At 41.8% G+C, this 25,178-nt stretch overlaps 1 protein-coding gene across 13 annotated transcripts in view; it reads left to right on the top strand.

Moving 5' to 3' along the window:
- Window positions 1–17,997: 17,997 nt before the first annotated feature.
- Smco4 (single-pass membrane protein with coiled-coil domains 4) overlaps window positions 17,998–25,178 on the top strand; it is a 58,050-nt gene continuing 50,869 nt past the window's right edge. For 3 of the 13 annotated variants that reach the window (XM_063256250.1, XM_063256251.1, XM_063256243.1), the window contains exon 1: window positions 17,998–18,137. The gene's annotated coding sequence lies outside the window, so the exon portion shown is untranslated. Of the gene's footprint in view, window positions 18,138–18,274; window positions 18,433–23,886; window positions 23,983–25,178 lie in introns of those variants that run through there. The other 10 variants (XM_063256247.1, XM_063256249.1, XM_063256242.1 and 7 more) reach the window with 8 other exon arrangements.

A 25,178-nucleotide genomic window follows, 5' to 3' on the forward strand; every position in this document is an offset into this window, starting at 1 on the left:
AGAACAATTTCTGGAACATAGTAGACATTTGTGTGTTGTTCTTTTCTGGTAGTCAATGAGTAGGGTTCTTATTGTCAGTGTCAACCAAAAACCTGGCATAGTGCATGTGGTCCCTATAATCCTCAGAGAGGGCTGTGAATGAATGGGTTGTACTAATGAGGAAACTGAGGCTCAGGAAGTTAAAAGTCTTGTGATGGCCCTTTTGAGGATGCACCAAGGGCTTCTGGCCCCCAGACAGTGTTCCTGATTGACTGTTGAATTGATTACTTCTGAATGTGAAGGAAGTTATACTATGCTATGTGCCTTATCAGGGAAGAATCAATGCATTTACTCACTGTTTATGACACCTAGGATAGGGATATTTACAGTTGCAGAACACTAAAAAAAATGAATGAAAGTGTAAACTTCAGAAATTACTGTGATTTAGAAAATGATAGGTGTTATTTTTTCTCAAGTTTTATAGAATGAGTGCATGCAATGGAATAATCTGAACAAAGGTAAATAAACCTGAAGACTATTTTAAAATACGACATGATACAGGTTTATGCCTGTCTTTCACATATTTGCAAAATCTGTAGTATTTATCAAGTCTAAAAGTGAGAAATTACCTTAAAACATTTATTGGCCTAAGACATTGTGAAACAGAAGCATAGCCATGTTTGGGGTTCTGATTCAAAATCCCCAGTTCCTTAAGCACTAGGAGAGGCACAAGGGTGAATGAGAGTCTAATTTCTTCCCTCAGAACTAAAGCCTCTTGTCCTCTAGCTGCAGGTGTCTACCCTATGCTGATCTGAGGCTCAGTTATGATGTGATGGGAAATTTAAGGATGTTTAATTCTTTACAAATTAGTGCTGCTGTTAGGCTCACTTTGATCTGGGGCCCAATTCCAGTAAATGGGACCAACTTGTTGTCTGATTCTTGGTTACCTCCCTATGTCAAGAAATTATATCTTTAACTCATTTAATACTCCAATAATTTCACATGGGGTGAAACAAATGCCCAGAAAAGATAAATGATTTGATGAAGTCATATTGTACTAGAGTGGGGGAATCAGGGTTACAACTCTGATGAATGGTGGAAACAACCCAAATGCCCATCAAATGATGAATAGATAAATGAAATTTTATCCATACAAGGAATTGTATTCAACCTTTAAAGGAATAAGTACTGAGACATACATGTTACTTATTGGTTATGTTTCTCTAGAAAAACAAGCGGTTAGGGAAGAAAAGCTGCAGACCCACAAGAGCCAGTGGTATAATTAATGCCCATCCAAAAGCCTGAGAACCAGGAGAGCTGAGAGCTGATGGCAGGTATTTTAGTCTGGGTCTAAGACCAAAGGCAGAAGACCAGTGTTTTTACTGAAAGATGTTTAGGCAGAGTGCAAGAGAGAACAAATCCTGCCTTATTCAGCTTTTTTACACTACTCAGATTATTAGTGAATTTGGATGAGGACCCCTTACACTGGGAAAGATGATCTTTCCTCAGTATAGCGATTCAAATGTTAATCTTACCCAGAAACACCCTCCTAGGCACACCTTCATATTACAGTTAACCAAATATCTGGATTCCCTGTGGCCCAGTCAAATTGATGCACAAAATTAAACATCTTATGCTAAAACAAGATAAACCTCAAAAACATTGTGCCAGACACAAAGAAACTAGACACAAAGGTCATATATGTTGTATGGTTTCACATAAGTATGAAATATTTACAGTAAGCAGATTAGTTTTTGCTGGAGACTGGTCGGGGGAGGGAATGGAGAGGTGGCTGCTTAATGGGTGTGAGCTTTCCATTTGGGATAATGAAAATGTTCTGGAACTAGATAGTGCTGATGGTTGCACAGCACTGTGAATATACTTAATGCCACTAAATTGTAGACTTTAAATTGGATAAAATGATACTTTATGATACACATATTTTACCATCAGAAAAACAAGCAAACAAAGGAAAACTCGATGCATCTGTCTTTGAGACTAATTTTTCTCTTACAACCAGATGTTCTTCTGCCTTGTTCCTGATTCTCAATCCATACCTCATAATTGGATGTCCCTGTAGAAAAATTGCTCAGTCCCTCAGTCCCTCTGCTTGCTTTTTAGAATCACTGCTCCCTTTCTCACAAAGCCTGAGTTGAAGCTTTGTTTAACAGTGAGAACCTGGGCGCGGTGTCACTTGTTCCCATTTCTTTCCTGTGTGTAGCCCTTGGTTGGTGCTCCTTTATCTTGCCTGTGGCCCTACCTTGTATCAGTCACCTGTCTACACTCATCTTTGCCGCTGTACAGGCTGGATTCCCACCTCCTGATGCTGGGACTAGTTTGAGCTGACCCCACGTCAGAAAACTGGTCAGGATGACTTGTGTCAATGCTTTCAGTGTCTTCTTCCTTGATTTCCTACCCTAATCCTGTCTTAGTTTTTCTGCATGTTTGATTATCTGGTCCTTAAAAATGTCCCCAGAGTGACTACCAATCTTCTACAAATTTTTAATAAAGACTACTCATTCTGCTCTTCTTTGCCCTACCCCAGATGGGGTCCATCTTCCAAGAAGATAGGTAGGCATTCCCTACTCTATTACCAATTTATCATGTGCTTAGATTGTGTTTATTCTCCTTTTTGAAAAGATTTACTGGTAACTGTAATGACATCTACATTTCATGGCTGGTCAGAATCTTCTGAAAGTCTCTCTATTTTTTGGATACTAAGCACATTAGGACTTGTATCTTTCCAACATGTGTCAGAAACCCACTTTCCTGGCTTCCTTTGCATCTAGAGCATAGAAACATGGTTTTTCTCTGTCCATAGATTATTCTGACCAGGATGTAGATCCAGAGAGCCACGGCAAAGAGTTTCATTTTTCTGAAGATGATGACATAACTGGTTGTGGCAACTGTGGGCCTTCATAGAAGTGGCACAAGGAGTAGTTTAGCTAATCAGTCTCCATTTTCCATTCTCCATCCTTCAAGAGTTTCTGAAAATTACACAATATCTTAACATTTTTGCCCAGATTAACCAATATACTTTAAACTACAGTGAGGTGTAATTGACAAATAAAAGTAGAATGGTATAAACTCAAAGTGCAAAACATGTTATATATTGGGATATGTGTGTATTGTGTTATGATTACCAAAATCAAACCATCATATTGATCATATAGCACACATTTTTTTTGTCTGTGTGTTAAGAACACTTATGATCTACTTTCTTAGCAAAGTTCTTGTATGTGGTTCATTATTTTAGCTATAGTCACTATTCTATACATCAGGTCTCCAGAATTTATTTTTCTTATAAACTGCAAATGTGAAACATTTTATAATCAATTTTACCTTCTATTTAAACTACTTGAAGTTGTTGTTTGTGACTAAGAAATCTCGAAACATACAGCTTCCCTTTCTCTTTGGATTAAGACCAACTCCTCTTCCTGTGACTGTGCCTGCCATGGTGTGATTCAGCTTTTTAGGGCAGGCTCAGCTCTTTTCGTGTTCTGTGACTGTAGCCAAAGGGTACTGAGCACAGGGCGCTTCCCTGGGGCCACACTTGTGTATCTGCTCCTTGGTCCACCTGGAGTATTCTCCCAGCTCCACCTTTGCACCAGCATTCTACTCACCCTTTAAAACTCTTCTCAGGTTTCTCTTGAATAGCTCAGCGGCATAAGCACCTGCTTTGCAAGCAGGCAGTCATGAGTTCGATCTCTGGTACCGATAAAAAGAAAAAAGACAAAAAAAAAAAAAAAGATGGCAGAAGTGATCTTTATTTTTCAGAAACACACTATACTTCTTTTTAGGACATCTACAAAAGTTTGCCCATTTTTTCCAGAGGATAGAGACTGGCTTAATTTAGCAGTGTGTGATGGAGCTTATCACCAGTTGGTTTTAACAAAACAGCACACTGAGATCCCTCAAGGTAGCCAGTTGAAGGATTTCTACAATGTCCTTAACACTTATTCCTTCATGGTCATCTTCTCTTCAGGAAGGTCTTTAATTTCTGCTTCCATTTCTGTGGTAACCTTAGGTGGTATCAAAGCTCTTTACTTCTCTAGACTAAGGATAGTCCAAGACTCCCTTATCTTTTTTCCTCTCCTCTCCTCCTTTCCCCTCTCCTCTGCTCCCCTCCCTGCTTCCTTCTCTCCTCTTCCCTCCTTTCCTTTTCCCTCTCCTCCCCCTCTCTTTGCTAATGGGGATTGAACTCAGGGCCTAACTCCAGCCCCTTTTATTTTTTGACCAGAGCCTTGATAAGTTGCCCATTTTGGGCTCAAATTTGTGATCCATTTGTCTCAGCCTCCCAAGTACCTGGGATTACAGGCACACTACCATGTGTAGTTAAGATTCTTACCTTAATGTCTCCAAGAACAATTATGCTTCAGTTAGGAGTTTTGGACTAATATAAGAGAATAATTAATAAGATTCATGTGACTACTGATTGATAAGCATGGTTCTTCTCATCAGTTGTACCTATCCATCTTTGAGGTCCCATCTGTTCAACTCTAAATGGTGAGAACTAACTTCATTTCCTTCTTGTCACCCCACGAAGAAGCACATTTGAACCTTACTGAACGCTCAGGAATCTACAAGCAGAGAAAGGAAGGCATGTTTTCCTTACCCACATGTCTTTAAATTCTTCACTTCCTCTTCTAGGGCCTACTAATTCCCAGGACCATCAACTCTGGAGTATCCTTCATAGGCGATATTATTTCCTGATCACAGAGCCTTATTTTTGTCCAAAACTTAAATGGGACAGACAGATTATAGCACAATTTAACCCACTGCTTATGTAAGAACACACATACATGGCAGAGACATACAGTAGGAACATAGTAAATGTGTGGAGAATTGAATCGACTCACGTACATCCTTCAATGTTTGCAGTTATTGCAGTTCTGACTCAACACAAATATTGTAGTTCTTTAATTTTTTATAAGCCAACCTAATTTCCCCTATCCCATTGGGATTATAGCTGGAGAAAGTCTTCTTAAACTGTTCTTATACTTTTTCTGCCCCTTCTGAGCCCAGCGATTGGATTACAGTTCCAAGGTCTGTCACATTCCCAGTATCTGACATGGGAAGATGCCTCCCTCGGGTCATTTGTTTACTGAGTGTTTCACTGCTTACAGAGCCCTTTTGGAACTGATAGCTCTCTGTAGCTTTTGTTTCTGGCTCTAGTAGAAAAATCTTTGTAAGACTACAGCTAGCTAAACTTTAAGACTGCCAATGGATCTGGATGTATTTAGTTTATTTGATCAGCACAGTGTTTAAACATTTTAATCATAATAAATGCACTTAGAGAATGCAACCTCAGATATCTATGCTTCCTCTTGTATCTACTGGTTTAATCATTTCTTCATTTACAGTACCTTCTTTGTTCTTTGAAGGCATTTAAGTGTGTAAACTTACAATCATTGATGTCTAGGATCCTACTCCCTCTTTTTCTGTCTTGATTCAGAAAAATCTCTGCCTAATGGTATTGGAAGATCTTCCATTCTCTCCAATGCTTTGTTTAACACGTTCAGGATAGTCAGACGATCCTCTTTCCCTTTAACCTCCTTCATAAGTCCCACAAATTTAGTATTAGGTCTATAATGGGCAGATGATTTTAGAAAACAGAGGCTAGAGATCTACTAATGAATCTGTTTTTTTTTTTCTCTGCCACATATTTAAAAAGGCAGTTATGCAAGTTACAGGCAAAGACATAGAAAAAAAAAGAAGAAAATAAACTTTTATTGCAAATTATTAGCAAAGCACACAATCTAGAATAGAAAAGAATTAAGACAATGGGAATTTGGGGGCTGGAGATTTAGCTCAGCGGCATAAGCGCCTGCCTTGCAAGCATACAGTTGTGAGTTCAGTCCCTGGTACCAATTAAAAAAAAAAAAGACAATGGGAATTTTGAACAAAAAATAAAAGGAGACGTTTAGAAAGGGCAAGTTTAGAAACACAGGGATGAGACCTCTTCAAGTTTTACATCATTCTTGATACATATGATATGGGCAGCTGTTTATTCCATTCGTGTCCCCCATCCTGGGTGGCCCTTGCCCTTTCTTATGAGTAGTTACTGCCACTGAAGCCCTTCTTCTTACCAACACAACCCATATACGATCCTCTCAGCAGCCATCAGACATCCGGAGACAGGACACGACCTGCTCCTTCTCAAAATAAGAAGCCATACACACTTCACTTGTCTTGATATTTCCCAAAGTCCCTGTCTATAAATGATGTCATTAGATATGTAAAGGAAATAAAGAGCCTTTTCATTTTCTAGCTGCATAGGGAGCAAATTACATCCAGGAGCGATGCTGAAGCAGAGAGGAAGCCCTGCATGAGGCAGGCCCACTTGATTAGGGCAGTCTGGATGGAATGCCTGGGAGCCCCTCAGACATTGCTAGAAAGAAAAGAGAAGTACAGAAGCTGGGAAAAGGGATTGATGCTTTGACTTGAAAAAAACCAATCTCTCACTGATTAGAGAATTAAGCAGCTTTCATCTCTGGATCCTACTGGATACTGCAGTAAATACAGAGACGAGTATGATACAGTTCCTGTCTCAGGGAATTCACTGTTTGTAAAAAGGGGCAGACACTGTTTCATACCCTGTGATACTTCCACATATTTAGTGAGGAGTGATAAAATAAATGGAAATTCAGAGAGGGATAGAGAACTTGGGTCTGAAGTTTTTTGGAGAAGGGACTGGAACCAAGTGTTAAGGAAAGGGTAGTTTTGAAACAAGCAGGGGAAAACATTTTAAGTGGAGATGCTTTGTGGACAAGACAGAGGGAAAGCAGGGTTGGTTTGTTGGGTTAAAGCAAAATATAAAAGTGGTAGAGAAAACACTGGGAAGGGAAGAGACAGCAAAATGTGGTGGAGGCGTGACTAGAGTGTGAATTTATATGGCCTTAAACTTAGTTTCTTCATTTCCCCAAATGGCCGTGAAAGGCTTTGTGGTGTTGTTCATAAAGTTAAACAAGATACTTGATATGTAAGCTTGGTGTTTTGGAGACTCAACAAATGTGGCTTCTTCTTTCCTGGGCTGAGCTGATTAGACAGTATGCAGCAGACTGTGTGGAATCATTGGTATTTGTAAGCAGGAAAGTGAACTTCACAACTGTGACAGAGAGGAAGTGACAGAGAAGGATGTGAAAGGAGATGGAAGGAGGTTTGCTCAAACTGCTCTGGGGAGATGGGCAAAGGCTGTACTTGCTAAAGGACTACAAGAAGTCCTGGGTGTGGGGCAAGTTCCCAGAACAAGATGCTTTTCAGTGATCTCTCTGCCACTGTGCCAGGCAGTGAGATCATGTTTGAAGTCTTTTCCTGAAAGCTTCTCATCCAGTAGGCAGCAGGGCTGCTAACCCTTATACACTCCATTCAGGGGTAAAGAGAGAGGGATAGAAATGAAAGATTGTCCCCCTCCCCCCCTGTCAATCATAACTGCCAGCCATTCCTCAGTCCAGGTGAAATTTAGTAGATATATTAAAAATGCATCCGGGCACAATAAAACTTGGCTTGAGATTTAAAATATATAGCTTGTCAGATGAGTATTTAGTGTTGTGTTTTAATATGCATAAGTGAAAACCAGAATTTAATGTGCAAGCTAAAGTACACATTAGCAATTTCATAAGTGATCTGAAATTGCAGTGTACATAAGCAAGTTGAGGGGAGGGTGGGTTGACGAAGAAAGAGGGAAACAAAATACCATTAAACTGTGATGCTGTTCTTTTATTCCCTTAAATGAGACCTTGAAAATTTCCCAGGAGAATTTGTTATGAAGTCTTCTATTACTTATTTATTATTTTATGTTTTACTGAGATAGAATTCTTATAACATTAAAATTAACCCTTCTATAGGGCACAATTCAGTGGCATCTAATACATTCACAGTGCTATATTATCATCACTTCTGTCTGGTTCCAATTATTTTCATCATCCGAAAAGGAATCCTTGCACCTATGAAGAGGTCAATCCTTCCATTAAACAGTTATTCCCTACTTCCAGCTTACCCTAGACCGGTGATGGTGAACCTATGGCATGCATATTGCAGAGGGCTGTTTGTGTTACTGAAATCTAAAAGGTTTGCCATCACTGCCCTGAACCCTTATAAACTACTAATCTGCTCTCCAGCTCTGTGGATTTACTATTCAGAATCAATGTCTCTCTTAGCCTTGTGTGTGTGTTATGGTTCTAATTAGTTTATTTATTGGAAACAATTTCTTCTGGTTTGGAAGACTTCAGAAACTGTAATGCTAAGAGTCAAGATGATATAACATTTTGTTGAAAGGAGGGGAAGTCGCTAATAGAAGCTAACTTTGTAGAACCAATACAGGTACAATATAGGTAGAGCTGGGATACCTAGTGGTACCAAGATTTCTTTAAAGGAATTTTTAACCTTTTTGAATTGTGGACCTCTTGGCTGTTAGCGCAACACTTCGGACTGAGAATAATATTTTTAAAATGTTTTTATTTTAAAGAGAACAAAACAAGGGGTTTACATCGGCAGTGTAAATGCTTGCTTGGCAAATGCAAAGTCGTGAGTTCGATCAACAAAGCAAAACAAAACAGAACCAAGCAGAGCAGAGTAAAACAATGTAAGTAACACAGGATTTCAGAAAGAGACAGCAGGAAATCAACAGTGGCTACCAGAATGTCTCATTTTCTTCAAAATAGTAGTCATACCTTCACACACAATCAGTTAATACATATCAAACTAGTACAAAAGCAATCAAAACACAAGAATGAGAGCCTTAAGGGATTTCAAGACCAGATACTAGGAAATCAATAATGGCAACCATAATGTCTCTTGTTTTCTTCAAAATAGCTGTCCAAATCTTCATACATATTGAAATCAAATAACTGAAAACAGACTAAAACCAATCAAAACCAAGAACAAACAGCGTTATTGGCTTTCAAATCAAAATGATAGGAAATCATCAATGGTACCATGGTGTCTCATTTTCTTCCATGTAGATGTTCATATCATCACACATACTTAAAATCAATTCTTGTAAACCCTTTAGGCACATATAAGCCTATGCATGTATCAAAAGCCTGGCCACAAATGCAGCTTACTCATTATAGATATGAGTAAGGTCTCTTCAAAACCACATGGTTCAACAGTCGGTTTCTGTTCACTACAGCCAGAGCTCCTGCTGTAAGTTCTCTTTAAAATCGCACATATAAGTCTATACATGTGTATCTATCCTTTATGTATTAGAGGGAAAAACAAAACAACAACTAAGTAACTATAACTAAGAGTCCAAAACAATAACAATGTAGGTTAGATTATTATTTTGTTTTGTTTTTTTTGTTTTTTTGTCTTTTTCCTTTTTTTTTTATCGGTACCGGGGATCGAACTCACGACTGCCTGCTTGCAAGGCAGGCGCTTATGCCACTGAGCTAAATCCCCAGCCCCTAGATTATTATTTTGAATAAGATGAAAAATACAAATTATAAGGAGGCCAATTGTGTCAAGGTGCAGTTATAAAATATTAATGTATTTGGTGATTGAATAACATACACTCTTCTTTACTGACATTGAATAATAACATCCAGGTAAGGGAATAATAACACTGTAATTTTAAAGTAGTGAGAGGTATAAATTATGTCTTGAGATACCAGCAACATTATAATGTGATTTGAAAATACCTGATTTTTATTAGTGGCAAAGTCACAGAAATAGCTATTACTAGTGTTTGTTGCCTATATTTATAATTAAGGAAACATGGAAATCAGTGAAAACCAAAATAAAAATTTCCCTAAGTTCCCCACCCATAGACCCTGATTAAGAACTTTGCTCTGAGGCTGGGCGTGTTGGTGCACACTGTAACCTCAGCATTTGCAAGCCTGAGGCAGGAGGATCACTGAGAGTTCCAAGCCAGCCTGGGCTATAAAGTGAGTTCAAGGCCAGCCTGAATAATTCACAGTGCTGTATTATCATCACCTCTGTCTAGTTCCAAATCATTTTCCTCATCCCAAAAGGCAACCTTGCACCTATTGAGATTAATCCTTTCATTAACTGGTTACTCTCTACTCCTATTTTTCCCTTCACCAGTGGTTTTGAACCTATGGCATGCATGCACAGTGAAACCCTACCTCAAAAACAGTACAAAACCAAAAAATAATTTAGATCAATAGTCTCTAACATACTTCCAGCCATTAGGCCCCCTTTGAGAATATGAGATCACCTCACCAGAGAAATTCACTTATTTGCATATATACAATTATACATGCCTGTCAGCTCCCTAGCACTCATTTCTGGACTATTCCTATGTCAGTGGACTCCAGGTTGAAAGCTCCAGTTCCTGGTATACCAACAGCCAAGGGCACTGTTCTGCTTGAGACTCTGGCCGTAATGAACAGAAACCGACTGTTGAACCATGCAGTTTTGAAGAGACCTTACAACAGGAGCTCTGGACAGTCTTATTGCATCTCATGTCTGGAATGAAAGTCTTATTGCATCTCATATCTGGAATGGAATAAGCTCCATTCGTGGCCAGGCTTTTGACATTCTGATCACTATCTGAAAAGGCTAGCTTGGGTCAGGTGCCCATGAAGTTTATGAGGGGAAAATTGGGCACCTGGTTGACATGGGTACCTAGTGGTCTATAGCTAATAAGAATGGATGATTTCCTAAAAAGGAATTTGGGACGTTATTAGAAAGAAAGAAAGAAAAGATGGACATGAAACAGCTAGAAGGAAAAACAAAGTTTACTTTAAGTTGCATGAAAGGTGATGACTAGTATTGATTTTTTCTTAGTATTTGATACTGAAGTGTTTCTGAAATCAGGATATGGCTTTCATTTTCAAATGGTAATCACTTTTGACTGTCTGACTTGGTGATTTTTGATGTTATAGTGGAACACAAATGATACGCATTCAGTAAAAAACTATGCTTACAACTTTGCACTTTAAGTCTTTTGTAGGCCAGCCACATGTTAGCTATGGTGTTTGTTCAGGTGTATTAAATAAATTTCAACTTACCATATTTTCAGCATACATTGGGCTTATCAGGACATAACTCCATCATAAACTAAGGAGCATCATTACACATATATACTGAAAGTAGCCTTTCCCCTCTCCTCAGATGTAAACTTTTTATGAATCTGTGCTAATTGCATCTTGCAGTTGAGAAGTCTGTGAACTAGAACTGTACAAATCAATACAGAAATGCAAGCTGGATTCCTTGAAGCTTCAGGAAGTGTTTCCACACCAGTGCTCTTTACCATTTTCTTTCAATCTCTGCAGTTCTAGAATGTACTTACTCTGTCTACTTATTAGGCATCAGGTCATATATTTGACGTACTATTAAATGTTGAGATAAAATTCAATTCCATTAAACAGATGGATTTTGAATAATGGCTATCAGCTCAACTCTGAGACTCCATGAACATAATAAAAGGAGATTGACACACAGCTACCTGCTGTCCAGAAGTTTAGTTTGAGTGTAGAGATTACATATGCACAGGGATTGGTAAAACATTAACCTGGAGTGTTAGATTAAATGATACTCACTTGAAGTGCTAAACTAAGTTCTGAAGCCACTGAGAACAGAGTGTGGGTTGGGTGGAGAAGCAATCCTCTATTGAGGAACCTCGGGAAAATGAGTTCTGTTTCTGTCCCAGTGAGAAGGCAGCGTCCCAGACCTCCGATCTGATGACTGAGACATTGTACTCCTTGTCCTGGTCATGTCCAGAGATATAGGTGCCTCTGGGGACAAGGACCATGTGTGTCACAAACTCTTCACAGGGCCAATACCTGTTCATCTCTTTGGCCCCTCTCTCAAGTCACTTCCTGAAAAAGTCTTTCATGATCTCTTAATGTAAGACTAGTTTCCTTTATTAAACTTTCTCAGCAAATCTTGTTCTTTTCTTTTGAGCACATTTAACATAATTTGTGATTATGAGATTACTTTTCTCTCCATTGCTCTGTGAGTTTCTACGGGAAGGGAAGGGAAAAGGAGGGAAGAGCAGGAAGGGAAAGAAAGGGAAAGACCTGTCTCTCTCTCTCTTTTTTTTTTTTTTTTTTTTTTTTTGGTACTGGGTATTGAACTCATGACCTTGCGCTTGCCAGGAAGGTGCTTGTGCTGCTGAGCTAAACCCCCGGCCCCACAGACAGTATCTTTATGTTTACTTCTGTATCCATAAACCTCAATAGTTGCCTGCTTGTGTTAAGTGCTCAGTAAATTTGTGTGGAGTGACTGAAGACTTAAACACAGACTAGAAATCTTATCCTTGCTTTTTGGGGGTGATAAACATCAGTTGGAGACAAGGACACACTTGATAGCAAACATTTTGTTGTTAACAATGTGCCAGACCAAAAGGGACAGCTGGAAGATGAGTCACAGGTGAAAACCTTTCAGGCTATAGGTCTAAAAATTTAGATAATTAGAAAATGCTATTTTTCAGTTAAAATCCAGCAAGAAATAATCAGAAGTTAAAATCCAAGAGTGGACTATTTACAACCTAAAAGGACAGAGCTCCCTATTCCATTCTAAGCATGCTGACAGTTCTGCTTATAATGGGACTCTGGAGAGTTGTGGTTTTGAATGGTCCTACTTTCCTAAGCAAACCCCCTGAAATCCTGAGAGGAGTTAGACGAGCATGAAGACAGTTAATGATGCTCTTATTTCTCTTAAAATAGAAACTTAACATTTGCCAGCAGGGAAAAAGTTGTAAAGAAATTAAAGTTTTGAAAATCTGCTGGTATTCTTGGCTTGCTTGACTGTTGGCAGCAACGATGAGGTAGGGGCTCCTTTCCATACGTTAACTGAAGACTTAAATTTCAGGAAGCCAGAGTCAGTAAGCATGACCATCTTGGTTGAACTTTTCATTAGTGTTCAGTGCCTTTGTACAAATGAAAGCAGAGATCTGACAACATTTCCTTATGTAAGATTTTACGGCTTTGTGGAAATGGACAAGCTTATCTTTACTGTATATGTGTAAGTTGGCTCAAAGTTTTAGTTTAAAAAATACATATATGATACTACTACCAGTAAAAAAGACATTTTTATTATGCTACTTGATACTTACACAGTATTTTTCTTCGTGGATCTCAGATTCTAACTAAGTATATGAAATGGATAAGCTTGCTTCTTGAGGAAATACAAGTGCCTAGGCTTAAAAGCCATACAACAATGTGGAGACTTTTTCTTCTTAGCTGAAAAAAGGTAAATTTCTGTAAATGCCCATTAGACTTAACTTCAGCCAACACCAAGTGAGCATCTATGGCATTACCAAAGCGATCAATTTCATACTTAAACTGGTATTCAACTAGGCTTCAGGTAAATAGTTAAAATGTTCAAAGTTGCAGTTTCCCTCTTTATACACTGGGGTTAAAACCAATCTTCTTATAGGGTTAAGTAGTTTCTCATTGGTTGTTACTTAAGAACTCTCCTCACCATAAACACACATACATGTGTGCATGAGTGTGCACACATGTATCATACACACACACACACACACACACTGAGATCATTGACCAGATCTCAAGTCTAAATCTTTGCTCCTGACAGCCCAGCTCTCTTCGAGCCAGAGCCACAGATGCAATCTTGGAAGGGAGGCTTCCTTAGTCTTAAGTTCTAACAAGTGGAACGAACAGAACTGTCAAGTTCATGTAAGACAAAATAAGAAATGTAGTTAAGAAAACAGCAACAGTAGTTGAAAAGTGGTTATTTCCAAGGCTTTACGGTTTTTATGGACTAGTAATAGTATAAAATCTTTTTTGGGGGGGAACTAAGGTTGTCAAATTTTTGTTTTGCTAAACAAGGACTCAAACGAAAACTAGGTATTGAAGCCACCCTAACTACAGTGCTAATTCATACAAAAAGTGAACATGGTTAGCTTTGTATTGCTCTTAATACTCTTGTTTTATCCCTAGTAGCGAAACTCTCCATGGACCCACAGCCAACAGCAGATGAGTGTGGGACTTTCACTGTAGGGAATATACCACTGAGCATGGACAGAGCTGAGGGTACAAATTATGAACATATTTTGCTGACCAGAGCTCCTGGAAGCTGCAGCCAGGTCAAAAACCCAATTTTGAGGGTTCTACTTCTGCAAACACTCAGAGGCACATACAGACTTTACCATTTTAGGTCTCTCCCACCTTACTTCACTATATAAATAAATCATCCCTCAAGAATAGCACAGCACAGTCAACATGGCGTGTCTCTGAGGCACAGTATGGCATTTCCTCATTTATCCTATTTGTCCTGGTCTGCTCCGTAGTACCACATGGAAACCTAGAAGAGTGGATCTTCTACAATCTACACTCACCATAGTCTCTTTGTTTCTTTGCATCCATTTCTACAAAGTTAAATGTCACATTGACAAAGTCAGAAGACCCATAAGACCTGTATCATTCATTCAATAAATATTTATTGACAATCTGTGCACCAGACTTGGAGTAGGTGGTGATGTATAGGGACAGACAAGTGCAGTTCTTTCTTATATGCAGGAAAAATATGAATTAAACACATATATAAATATATAATTATGAAATGTGACAAAACAGAAAAAATAGGAGTGTTATGAGAGAGTGTTATAGATGGAGCAGTTAAGAAAAGCTTCCCTGAGAAGATGACATTTAAACTAAAATCTGAAAGATTAGAAGTGGCTAGTCATTGTTTTTGTCATCTTGCAAGGACTTTCCTTTCTTCTGGTAACAGAGTCCTGATGCTCATCTTTGTGGACGTTGATTCAAACTGTCCTCTGGCTGAAGACAGCATGTGACCAGGCTAGGCCAGGCAAATTTTCTTCTAGGGCTTGGAATCTAGCAGAGAGTAAGGCAAGCTCAGAAGCAAACAACATGGGTTGTTTTAGTAGCTGAGCCTCCAGCATGTGTCTGTCCTCCTTACATTCCTGAGGTGTCATGGTTCTTGAACTTCCTGAAACTTGGTTGAAGAGATTGTGGATTACCTACCTGTCATCTAAACTTTTGTTTATACTACCCCTTAATTGTTTTTCATTGCTTTCAACTTTAGTGGGTCTCCAGGAATAGGATTTAGCAAAGTGAAGAGTGTAGGACAGAGCAGATCAGGAGAGGGTATAGCAAGTACACAGGGCTTGAAGTATAGAAGAGCTTGATTTGGGGAACAGAAAGACTTCAGGGCAGAGTGTGCTGAGCGGCAGAGCAGAACAATGCTTCTGTAGGGCTATGCTGCACCAGACTTCGTGGAGCTGTGAGGCCATATTCAGAGTTGGGATCTCATGCTAAATATAAAAGAAAGTTGTAGACATACTTTGAGAGTAGGCAAAATATTTTAAATAGCAGCAAATGTCAAAAGGAAAAACAGAACAGTTCACCAGTGTAAAAAACCTTAAAATGGTCATCCCAATTGTGGTCTGAGCAAGCTGTAAGATTTATCTCTTTTAGCTTCAGTTTCCTTATCTGTAAAATAAAGTGGTAGATTAACTGATCTTTGTTCCTTCTTTGATGTTTTGTGATTTGTCAAGAAACCTTATCAATAACCTTAATTGTCACTAAGGAGTTTACATTAAGGGAGAGAGATAAACACACCCAAACTCATGATGCTGGCCTGTTCTAGCCATTTCAAGCAGTTATTTAAAACTTTTGGTAGCTTACAAGCTGATTTTGCAAGCCTATTCTGATGTTGACTGCAAAACGATTTGAAACTGCAGTACTAGTCTTAGTAACTATTTCAATAACCTTTTTTTTAATGTAACTCATGACCTCCTATGGGCCAGGCAGGTGCTTACCCGAGCTGACCTAAGTCCCGCCACCCTTCAGTAGAGAACTCTGAAAGAGGATATTTATATAAAATGTGACAGTCTGCTAAATTTAGACTTAGTGACTTCACCTGAAAGCTTCATGGCCAAAAACATTAGCAAGAGTACTGATTCCAGGGTGAATTTCACCAAGACACTACTGTTAAACTGTAAAAATTACTGTTAGTGATGTGTGCACTAATTACCTATTGTACAACAAATCATGCTAACACTTAGTGACTCTCACAATTCTGGGGCTGACTGCGTTATTTTTGTCTGTTGTTGCCTGGGGCTCTCTCATTCATGTGACTGAATTTAGCTGGCAGGTGGCAGAGCTAGGAGGGCAAGCCTTCCTCTCCTAGGGCATTTCATTCAGAAGGAGGTTGGGCTAGGTTTTTCATTGCAAGTTTAGGGCAGCATTCCAAAACAGGAGCAAGGCACACATGGTTACTCATCAAATGTTGTATTTGTTCATGTTCCAGGGGCCATGACACACCAAGACACACCATCAATGCAGGAGGATACCACACAAAGGCACCTTGGTTAGCGTGTGGTCATTAAAAGCCATTAGTGTAGCAGTACACAAAGTTTCCCTCTTAGACTTGGATTGCAAGATATGTAAGCAACTAACTTGTAAATTAGGGCACTTCCATCAGGACACCATATATATGTTATTACTAGTGTAAGGGCACAGTTAGAGTCACCTAATTAAGGGCCTGAATCCTACATCAATGGCTCTGCTTGCCTCATAAAATTACTCATTAATTTTAAGCAAAGGCTTTGAGAAGTTATGTGCAAAATATTTAGAGGAAAACAACATTTGCAATAATGAATTACAGCACTCCCCCACTGTAATACCACGGCCTCAATTTGGATCTTTAGGCTTACTAATTCTATACTCAGTCACATCCTTTCTGTGTAAACACGTTTATGTGTGTGTCTGTATCATCCACCGCGGCTCAGATTCCTTCAAGGGCAAGAACTTTACCTCACTCGTTTGCTTCCCCTCACCTTCCACTGCCAACAACACTAAATGGACACTCTGTAAGCACTTGTTAAATAATCACTAAGTGCTTTTACTAAACACTCACGTGTTCTAGGGGCTTTGCTCATAGAGAGGATTGCTTCTCTCCCAGGATCACAAGATGTTATTCTCCAGTTTCCACTTGACTGAGGTGCATAAAACCCAAGGTCATGGGTTGGGACTCCAGTCTGAGTCCCACTGATGCTACTTCACTGTATTGTTGGTTTGTGTGCAGACCAGAAAGAAAATTTGTTAAGCAGTATGACAGTGTGTTTGAGACAAGTTCAGGAAGAGATCAGGAAGGGGCAGTATACATCAAGGGACCTCGGTTTATTGCCTTTGATATCAACAAAATAAACTTGTTAATTAAGAGAGGACCTCAGAAACCCAGGTGGGAAATCTGCAGAAGAGCCCATTAAGTTCTATAGATCTTAAAAACCAAATCAAACCAAATAAAATCAAGGCCTGCTTCAGAAGATGGATAGAAGCCTGCCTGTCATGGGGCTGATGCTAAGCAGCAGTTTACAATATCATACAACCAAGATTTTGCCTAAGGTTGTCTTCAGGTGAAAAGGCAGCCATTATTATCACTTGCTAGATCAGTAGTAACTATACAAAAAATAAGCACTACATTATGCTGTACGCATCAGAGAGCTGTGTAAAGTACCTTAGAGTGTATGATCTCAGTTAATACAATAATCTTATGAAGTAGGTTTCATTATTCTTAATTTCTAGATGAGTTAATTGTGGCCCGGGGAGATTAGCTTTCCTGAGACTGCTCAGATTCTGAGTGGCTGACTTAAAAACCTAACTGTGTTTCACTAAAAGTCCTGAATAACATTTGGCACAGGGCCTTGTGAGGCTTTGATGCTGGTCTAAGGTGGGAAACTGTCAATCCCATTTAGTTATGCTGAAGTGTGCACGTGTAAAAAGGCGGCGGTTCAGGCTCTTGGTCGGTGAGGCATAAAAAACCTACTTGGGAACAGAGCGGTGGAAATCCCTCCCGGTTCTCTCTCGCGTCGGCTCCTTTCACAAGACTTCAAGGCGCACTTCGGGATTCCAGACCCAGGCTTGGGAGAGAGGCCGGTGAACGCGCTCCTCGCGCTGTTGGCCCCAGCCGCCTTCCTCTGCGATCTGCCCCCTCGGGGCGGGAAGCGAGCCTGCAGGAAGCCGACTTCCTGTGCCGGCCGCCAGCCCGAAGCGCCCCAGGACCCCGCGTGGGCGGCCCGCCGGCGTTAGGGTTAGGGCGGGAGGATTCGGCTTCCCGGCGGCAGAGGGCGCCTGGCGCTGCGGTCCGGCGCGCCGGAGCCGCCCGCGCGGGCGCCGAGAGAAGAGGCGAGGCGAGCGGGGAGCGCGAGCGGCGGCCACTGCCACGTCTTCCCGGCAGTGGCGGCGGAGGTGGCTCCGCGGCAGGTGGGCAGGGAGCAGCGGCCGGGCGGGCGCGGGACGCCGGGCGCGCGGGGGGCGGCGGCGGGACAGCGCCGTTCCCGCCGCGGCGCCTCCGCCTCTGCCTCCGCCTGCGCAGCGGGTGCCGACCGAGGCCCGGCGCCCAGCGGTCCCGCGCGCAACTCGCGCCGGCGGGCGGGACCTACGGGACGCGGGCGCGGACGGCCGTCGCGGCTCGGGACGAGGCCACCCAGCCGCTTCGGGGCCCGGGCTGAGGCCGGCAAAAGTTGGGGCGGACGCGTGTGCCGGGCGGGAAGTGCAGGTGAGGGGCGGCCGGGCGGGCCCGTAGGGGAAGGGGAGGACGCCGGCCTTTTCGTGCGCCCTGGGTCCCCGGGAGTGCGCGGAGAGGAGACCCAGGGCGGGGGACCCGCGGGGTACGCTGCCGGCTGTGCCCCGTCCCTGCCTCTGGCGGCCAGACTCCGAGAGAGAGGTCAGACCCAGCCCTGGGGCCGCCTGTGGGGTCCGAAGCCCCGGGGGGAGTTCCGGTAGAGGGTGGGTGGGAGCTGAGCGTGGCTTCCTCTGCCGCAGGGCCAGGTAGGGGCCTCCTCGCTGCCCGCGCTCAAACTGCTGGGCTGTGGTCCTGGGGAAGTTAAGGAGGGACAACCATTGAGTGGTCTGTTGCGGGTTCCAAGGTGAATAGGATGGACTGGGCTGCGTGGAATCATAACTGTCTGAAAAAAACTCCTCTATCTCCTCACCCCGTTCCCTGTCCAGTACTGCGTACTCCAGGTTCCCCGACTCTGAGATACACCCTGGGTTGTGCTAGCAACTTCCCAGAACCCAGCACCACGTCAGCTCACAGCTTTGTGGGCAAAAGATGTGGCCGTTTAGTCTCTAGCGGAGGTTGGTTATTTCACAAACAAGTGGTTGTGGAAATGCTGCGTGCTTTATAAGAACCACCCGCGTGGTGCCTCTTGACAAAGGAAATGATTCGTGTGCGTGTGTGTCTCTGTGTGTGTGTGTGTTTCTTTTTCCTCTCTCCCACATAAACTTTATTCGGGATACCAACATGCCAGGTCATTTGGAATAGTGACAACAGCTGGAGACTAAGGATGTGGGCCTTATGGGTCCTTTTTCTCATCTAGATGTGTCAGCAAGGAGTGTGATCTTGAATAAACCACTGGCCCTCTCTGGACCTCCGTTTTCCTATCTGTAAAGTGGACTATACAAAAAGCTAGATAATCTGATAAAGACAGAAGTAGGTTTCTGAGAGCTAAATGTTTGTGAAGTTAGGCTAGCTACACAAACTCAGCCTATTCTTATAAAGAAATTAACATAGATTTGAAAGAATACAAATAAGATTAAAAAAGGAAACAAAAACAATAATCAGTACTATATTTACAACATAAATACTGTTCCAATGCAGTCAAATAGTGATGTTGACTGTCCTGTCTTTACTATAAAGTTGCTACCTATGCATGGAAATTATTACATGTATTGCCTGTGGGCCTTCACTTTTTTTCCCCAGCCATCAAGCCTGATGCTCAGATGGTTTGTCTTTGTGAGGCCTCACCTGAAAGACAATTTCCAGATTTTTTTTTTTTTTTTTTGTCTTTTTCATTTTTATCGGTACCGGGGATTGAACTCACAACCGCCTGCTTGCAAGGCAGGTGCTTATGCCGCTGAGCTAAATCCCCAGCCCCCAATTTCCAGATTTTTAATTTCCGTACTACAGGTTTCTTCCAGTCTAACTGATGCTGGTCCTTACACATTCTCACTTCTGCTTTTCCACTCTGGTTTGAGCAGTGGTGAGCTGATTCCTGTTGCATCTGTCATTTCTGAATTAACCTGTTTTCTTTTCAAGTGAATACAGTAAATAAATGGACTGTGTACTTAGATGCAGCACATTAAAAATAGCTCCGAGCAGCAGACCACCCTCCCTGTCCCCCATTTCCTGTGTCCCCTGGGCAGTCTCTCGCTGAAGTTCTGGAACCGTTTTGGATGCTGAGGACCATCACAGAATTGAAATGACTGGGGTTAAATAGCACATTAGTGATCAAGCATGGTGCTGGATGGCAAAAAATACTTCATTATAACCAGGTACTCCTGCTCTCTTCCCTTAGGAACATTCAAAGTCCGTATTGCGTTTGACCACATCGTTTTCAGTACTCCTTTTTGTTTTATTTTTTGGTTGGTTTCTTGGAAGCTGCAGTTGTGAATTTTCTCTGAGTTTTAGATAGTGGTAAAATGATATCTTTAGGTAAAGACTTGACAGTTGGCCGAATCTTTAATATATCAGAAGTGTAAATGTGTGTGGATTTTACTTTAACTGAGGGCTATTAAGTTAATAGAAATCATGATGTCAGTAATAGTTACCATCTGAGCTCCTGCCGTTTATTAGGCACTGTGAGGTAGGAATGAGTGTCAGTTTACAGGCGAGAAAACAAAGCTAAGCTCCAGCACAGTTATGTTACAGCAGGTTTGCACAAGTTCCTGATGATTGTTAAGTCCAGATAGCCTTTTGTAATGGTGGAAAGGGAATTCTTAGCTGTTTCCTGGGGTTGTGAGAATTAATGAGATCACGTAAAAAGGATCCTGTAAACTATAGCATGATCCTTAACCTCTGACATTTTATCGTGATTGCTGGTAGACCCTGAAAATGGGTGTGCGAAGTGGTGAGTTCAGGTGTCTGATGGCCCTGAATATAAGTCCTGAGCCTGTCACCTGACCTCTGTGAGCCTGGTTTCTGCGTATGTACAAAAAGGGTTAAACTGTCTGCTTTGTGCTACATAAAATGTACCTGTGAATTGCAGTAGGTACTAGGATAAGGTTGGGCACTCCTTTCTTTCCCTTGCACTTGGGCACTCCAGATAATGGGATTGATTAAGTCTTCCAGTAGGAATTGTCCTCAGGGGAAAAAAGCTTTTAAAGCACATTTTTGTCCTTATGAATAATTCTCCCAGCTTTTGCATCCCTACCTTTATGTATTCTAGGACCCATAATAATCATTGAGTCCAAAAAGAAGGGTTTGAATAAAACCGGAAGTCAGAAAGAACAGATCTTTAGTAAGAGATCAAAGGGTCTTGCCGAATTGCCTAGGCTGATCTGGTACTCTTGATCCTTCCACCTCAGTTTCCAGAGTAGCAGGGGTCACAGCGGCGTGTCACCACATCTGGCTCCTTTTTTATAAAAATCATTTGTTCAATGGGGAAATGATACTGAATTTTAGAGGTTTCTGGCTAATGGAGGACCCTAGGGAGATGATACTGAATTTCAGGGCTTTCTGGCTGATGGAGGACCCTGGAATTTCAGGGGTTTCTGGCTGTAGCACAAAGTGGGAGGGCGGAGTGAACAGGAAGGAAATGGAGGATTTGAATGTGGCTGGTAGTAGAAGTAGGAAAGTTCAGCGGGGCGGAAATGGCTGTTAGATGTAGGATTTGGTTAAATATGAGGCCAGTTAGCACCTAGCCCTGTGGTCTTTGCGCTCCCAGCAGATTTTGACTGGTTGTGGTGGCACTGTAAATGAGTTTCCAGAGTTAAGTTGTATGCTGAAAAGGAAATTAAATTCGAAGAGGGTGTTTGTTGTGACTGATGCCAGAATTTCTCTTGAGAATTTTATTAAGATTCAGTCTGTCTATAACGGTACTTCTTAGTTCTCTGAAGGTATTAATTAAGAAACAGTTTTAAAAAAATAGATGTATCTCCTTTGTGAGCCTTTGAGGTGTCATATCCCTAAATCTTTATAATAAATGAAGTTCAAAACATCATAGAGGTTTGTATTTTAAAAGCTTTTTCTCTTGAAAGAAATGTTTTCTTTCTCTTCTCATTCCTTCCCTCCTCTCACATTGTTTTGATAAGGAGTTAATTTTGGTTTCTTTCACATTTTGGTATCCTGGCTTTTATATTTGCAGAGCTCCCATGTGCCTTTTCTTTTGGATCAGTTCTTGCTCACTCACTGTTATGAGATGGTACAGCAAGGTGATGAAGAGTGTACCGCCTGTGCCCCTAGGGGCTGGGCACAGTCTCTTGAGTGATAGATGCTTTACAGTTTGGACTTAATTCTTACAGCAGATCAGAGAGTTGATCATGTTATTCCCAGTACACCATGGTGGAAAATGGGACGGAAACACATGTGTCCAGTCAGTTGTTACTTATCAGATTAGTGATCTGTGGGACACCATAGCCTGTATTTGCCTTGATGCTGGAAAGGCAGGCGGGGGCTTTGCTGGCTGCACTTAGGATAGGAAGCAGTCCTGTAAGTTGGGAGTGCCATTAAGGAAGAAAAGGTCACGTCTGTGTTTTAGAAAGATGGCTTGGTAAGATACTTGGAGTATGAAGTGGAACAAGTAGAAATTAGTAGAGGAAGGAGTCTGTTAAAGTAATCAGTCTGAGATATGATGTGGACTTGAAAGTAAGACACTGAGACGGTGGCCATGGTGATGTAGAAAAGGGGACATGTTAGAGTCGGAAGAACCCTGGCCCTCTGGGAACTGGGAGATGGAGAATTCAAAGCCCAGCCTTGCCTTTCCTCTTTCTCCTCATCTTCCCCGCTGTAGTTCTGAGTCCCCAAGGCTGTATGTTGGAAGTTCTAACTCTCCCTAGACTAAAAACAGTCTTTACAGAAACCAAATTTGCCTTCTTTAGTCTCTTGCTGATAGCATGACACAGGTATTGAATCCAACACCTGAAAGAGCCTTAGCTTCTGTGTCCTTAGCCTTTGGCCTTATTCTTCCCTCTCGAGAAGCATCTCAGAGGATGGGAATCAGGCCTTCTCAGGTCCAATTTAGGGAAATGTTGGCTTGAACGCTTAAACTTTAAGCAAACAGTACTAAAGGGAAAATGCTACCGAAGAAAGAAGCTTGCCTGGAGTAAACCCTGTACATCATTATTCCCTGGTAACTTGCCAGGGGACTTATTCCTCACTTCTGGCTTTTCTCTAAGATCTGATATGCCCCAGGCGGGGTCGGCTTGTCACCAGGCATGTCAAAGTGACATGAGGAGGGAGAGAAGAGCGGATGAATGTGTAGTGATGAACAGTGGCCACCTTCCCATGACTGCTGGAGTCTGTGAGAAGCCAGGCTGACAAGCACAGGGAGATGGTTGGTTGGTGCCCTCATTGTGGGACACACTGTCACCATGTGGTTTTATGTTGTCTGTGCCAGACATGGTAGTAAACTGGCTTTTAGGCTTTCAGAATTCATAGAGCCCCTGCCTTTCAGAGATTTTGTTCTTGTGTTGGCTGGGCTGGAGACCAGTCGATCAGGTCTGGCTTTGCTTGGGCTGTGTAAGAGGCAGCCAAGGTCTGTGTATTGTGCCTCAGTGCTTCCCAGCGTTTTCACTTAATGCCCAGCTCTGCTGGTGTGTCTCCTTATAGACCCCTCTGGCCACTTTCTGTTTGGATGCTTACTCCTTTCTTTGGAGAGGTGACCTCTTTCCTCTTGTTCTCAGGGGACCGTTTGTTTGTGTGGTAGGAGCACTTGCCAGACAGAGCACATATTTTAACTAGAGAAAACTGTTTTTGCCCTAGGCATTAATTGTCATGCCTATCTCTTGAACATTGTGTCCTCAGCAAAGCCTCTTTGCTGTTCTTCTTTTTGTTGTATGTGTGTGTGTGCGTCGCACGTGTGCATGTGTTGTGGGTGTATTTGTTTTAGCTATTACTGAGGAGAAAAAGATACTTACCAAATGTTTAAATCTACAACAGTGTCATTGCTCTGGCAAACAGATAAATATATGTTTAGCCAGCGTACCACTGATTTCTCTTTTTCCTGTATTTTGGCAGAACCGTCTGATCTGTATACTGGTGCAGTCTGGATTTCAGTAGTGAGTGTGAGAAGACTTCTGGGCTGCTTGCCGAAGTGGAGGAACTCCAGTGAGTGTGCTTGAGGGCCGCCAGGCTTGGCTGTCTCTGCATCCCAGGAGCGTAGCGGTTGGGAAGGTGGAGCCTGACCAGACCCTTTCCTCGCCATGTCTGAGAACAGCTCTGTCGGCAGCAGTGAAGCTTTCCTCTCTGGTGTGGCAAAGGGAATTTTCTCTTAATCTCGATGTTGGCTTTTGTCTCTTCCTGTGGGGGTGGGTGAAAGGGAAGATGGCTGTAGAACCTTTGAATTAGGGAGATGGTAGATTCAGGGTAGGGCAGGCTTGCAGCTTGTGAAGAGCTTTTACCAGTTTTCCTTGCACCACACATCTCCTTCCTTCCCCTTTGGTCCTGGTCCAGTAATCGGAGCTTCAGAAACTGGACTTGAACCTTGTTAGTCCACTTTAAATCAGCACAAGTGCTGCCTGCATGCTGGTGCATTGGTGCAGCAGTTTCACGTTGGCACTACCCTGTTGGGTAGTAGTGTTCATATTCAATTCAGATGCTTTTTTCTTAAATTGTATAGGCAGCATGTGAATATATTCTGCTTTAGCACCCAAGCTTCTGCTTAAGATAGTGTAGAAGTCTATAGCCCCATTGTCTGGCACCCCTCCCCTAGGCTCCATCTCACCACCAGAGCTTCAGGTAACCAGCTGTAGCAGTTGCATGCATATCCTGAAACTGTCAACCTGTGTGTGTGTTTTCTTGTCTAACCTAAATCTGTTAATGTATATTGTTCCACTCTTTGCTTTTTTTTTTTTTTTCACATACCTTGGAGATCTTTTCATGCTTGTAGCTCTTCTCAGTTATTGTCTGTAACGTGCAAGTATAGCATTTATGAATTGGTTCCCTACTGGCAGACATACAAACTATCTTGTTACTTTGCCATTATATCTTCATACATATACATTTTATGCATGTGTTTCTCTAGGAGTGGAATTGGTGTATTAAATATTATATTCATTTAAAATGTAATAGGCCAGGTGTGGTGGTTCATGGCTGTAATCCAGTGCTCAAGAGCCTGAAGTAGGAGGATTGCAGTGAGTTCTAGGCTGGCCTGGGTTATACATAGCCAGCCTGAATTACACAGGAAGATCCTTAGCCCTCCATCCCCAAGTTTGTTAATCTCCATATTGTGCTCTCAAGGGTTATATTGGTTTAAACTACTGGTAGTATATCAGGCTGCGTTATTCCCCAGTGGCTGCTATTCT

Source organism: Cavia porcellus, unplaced genomic scaffold, assembly GCF_034190915.1.
Source record: "Cavia porcellus strain 051 isolate PalLab524CR breed Dunkin Hartley unplaced genomic scaffold, mCavPor4.1 scaffold_9, whole genome shotgun sequence".
Taxonomy (NCBI): domain Eukaryota; kingdom Metazoa; phylum Chordata; class Mammalia; order Rodentia; family Caviidae; genus Cavia; species Cavia porcellus.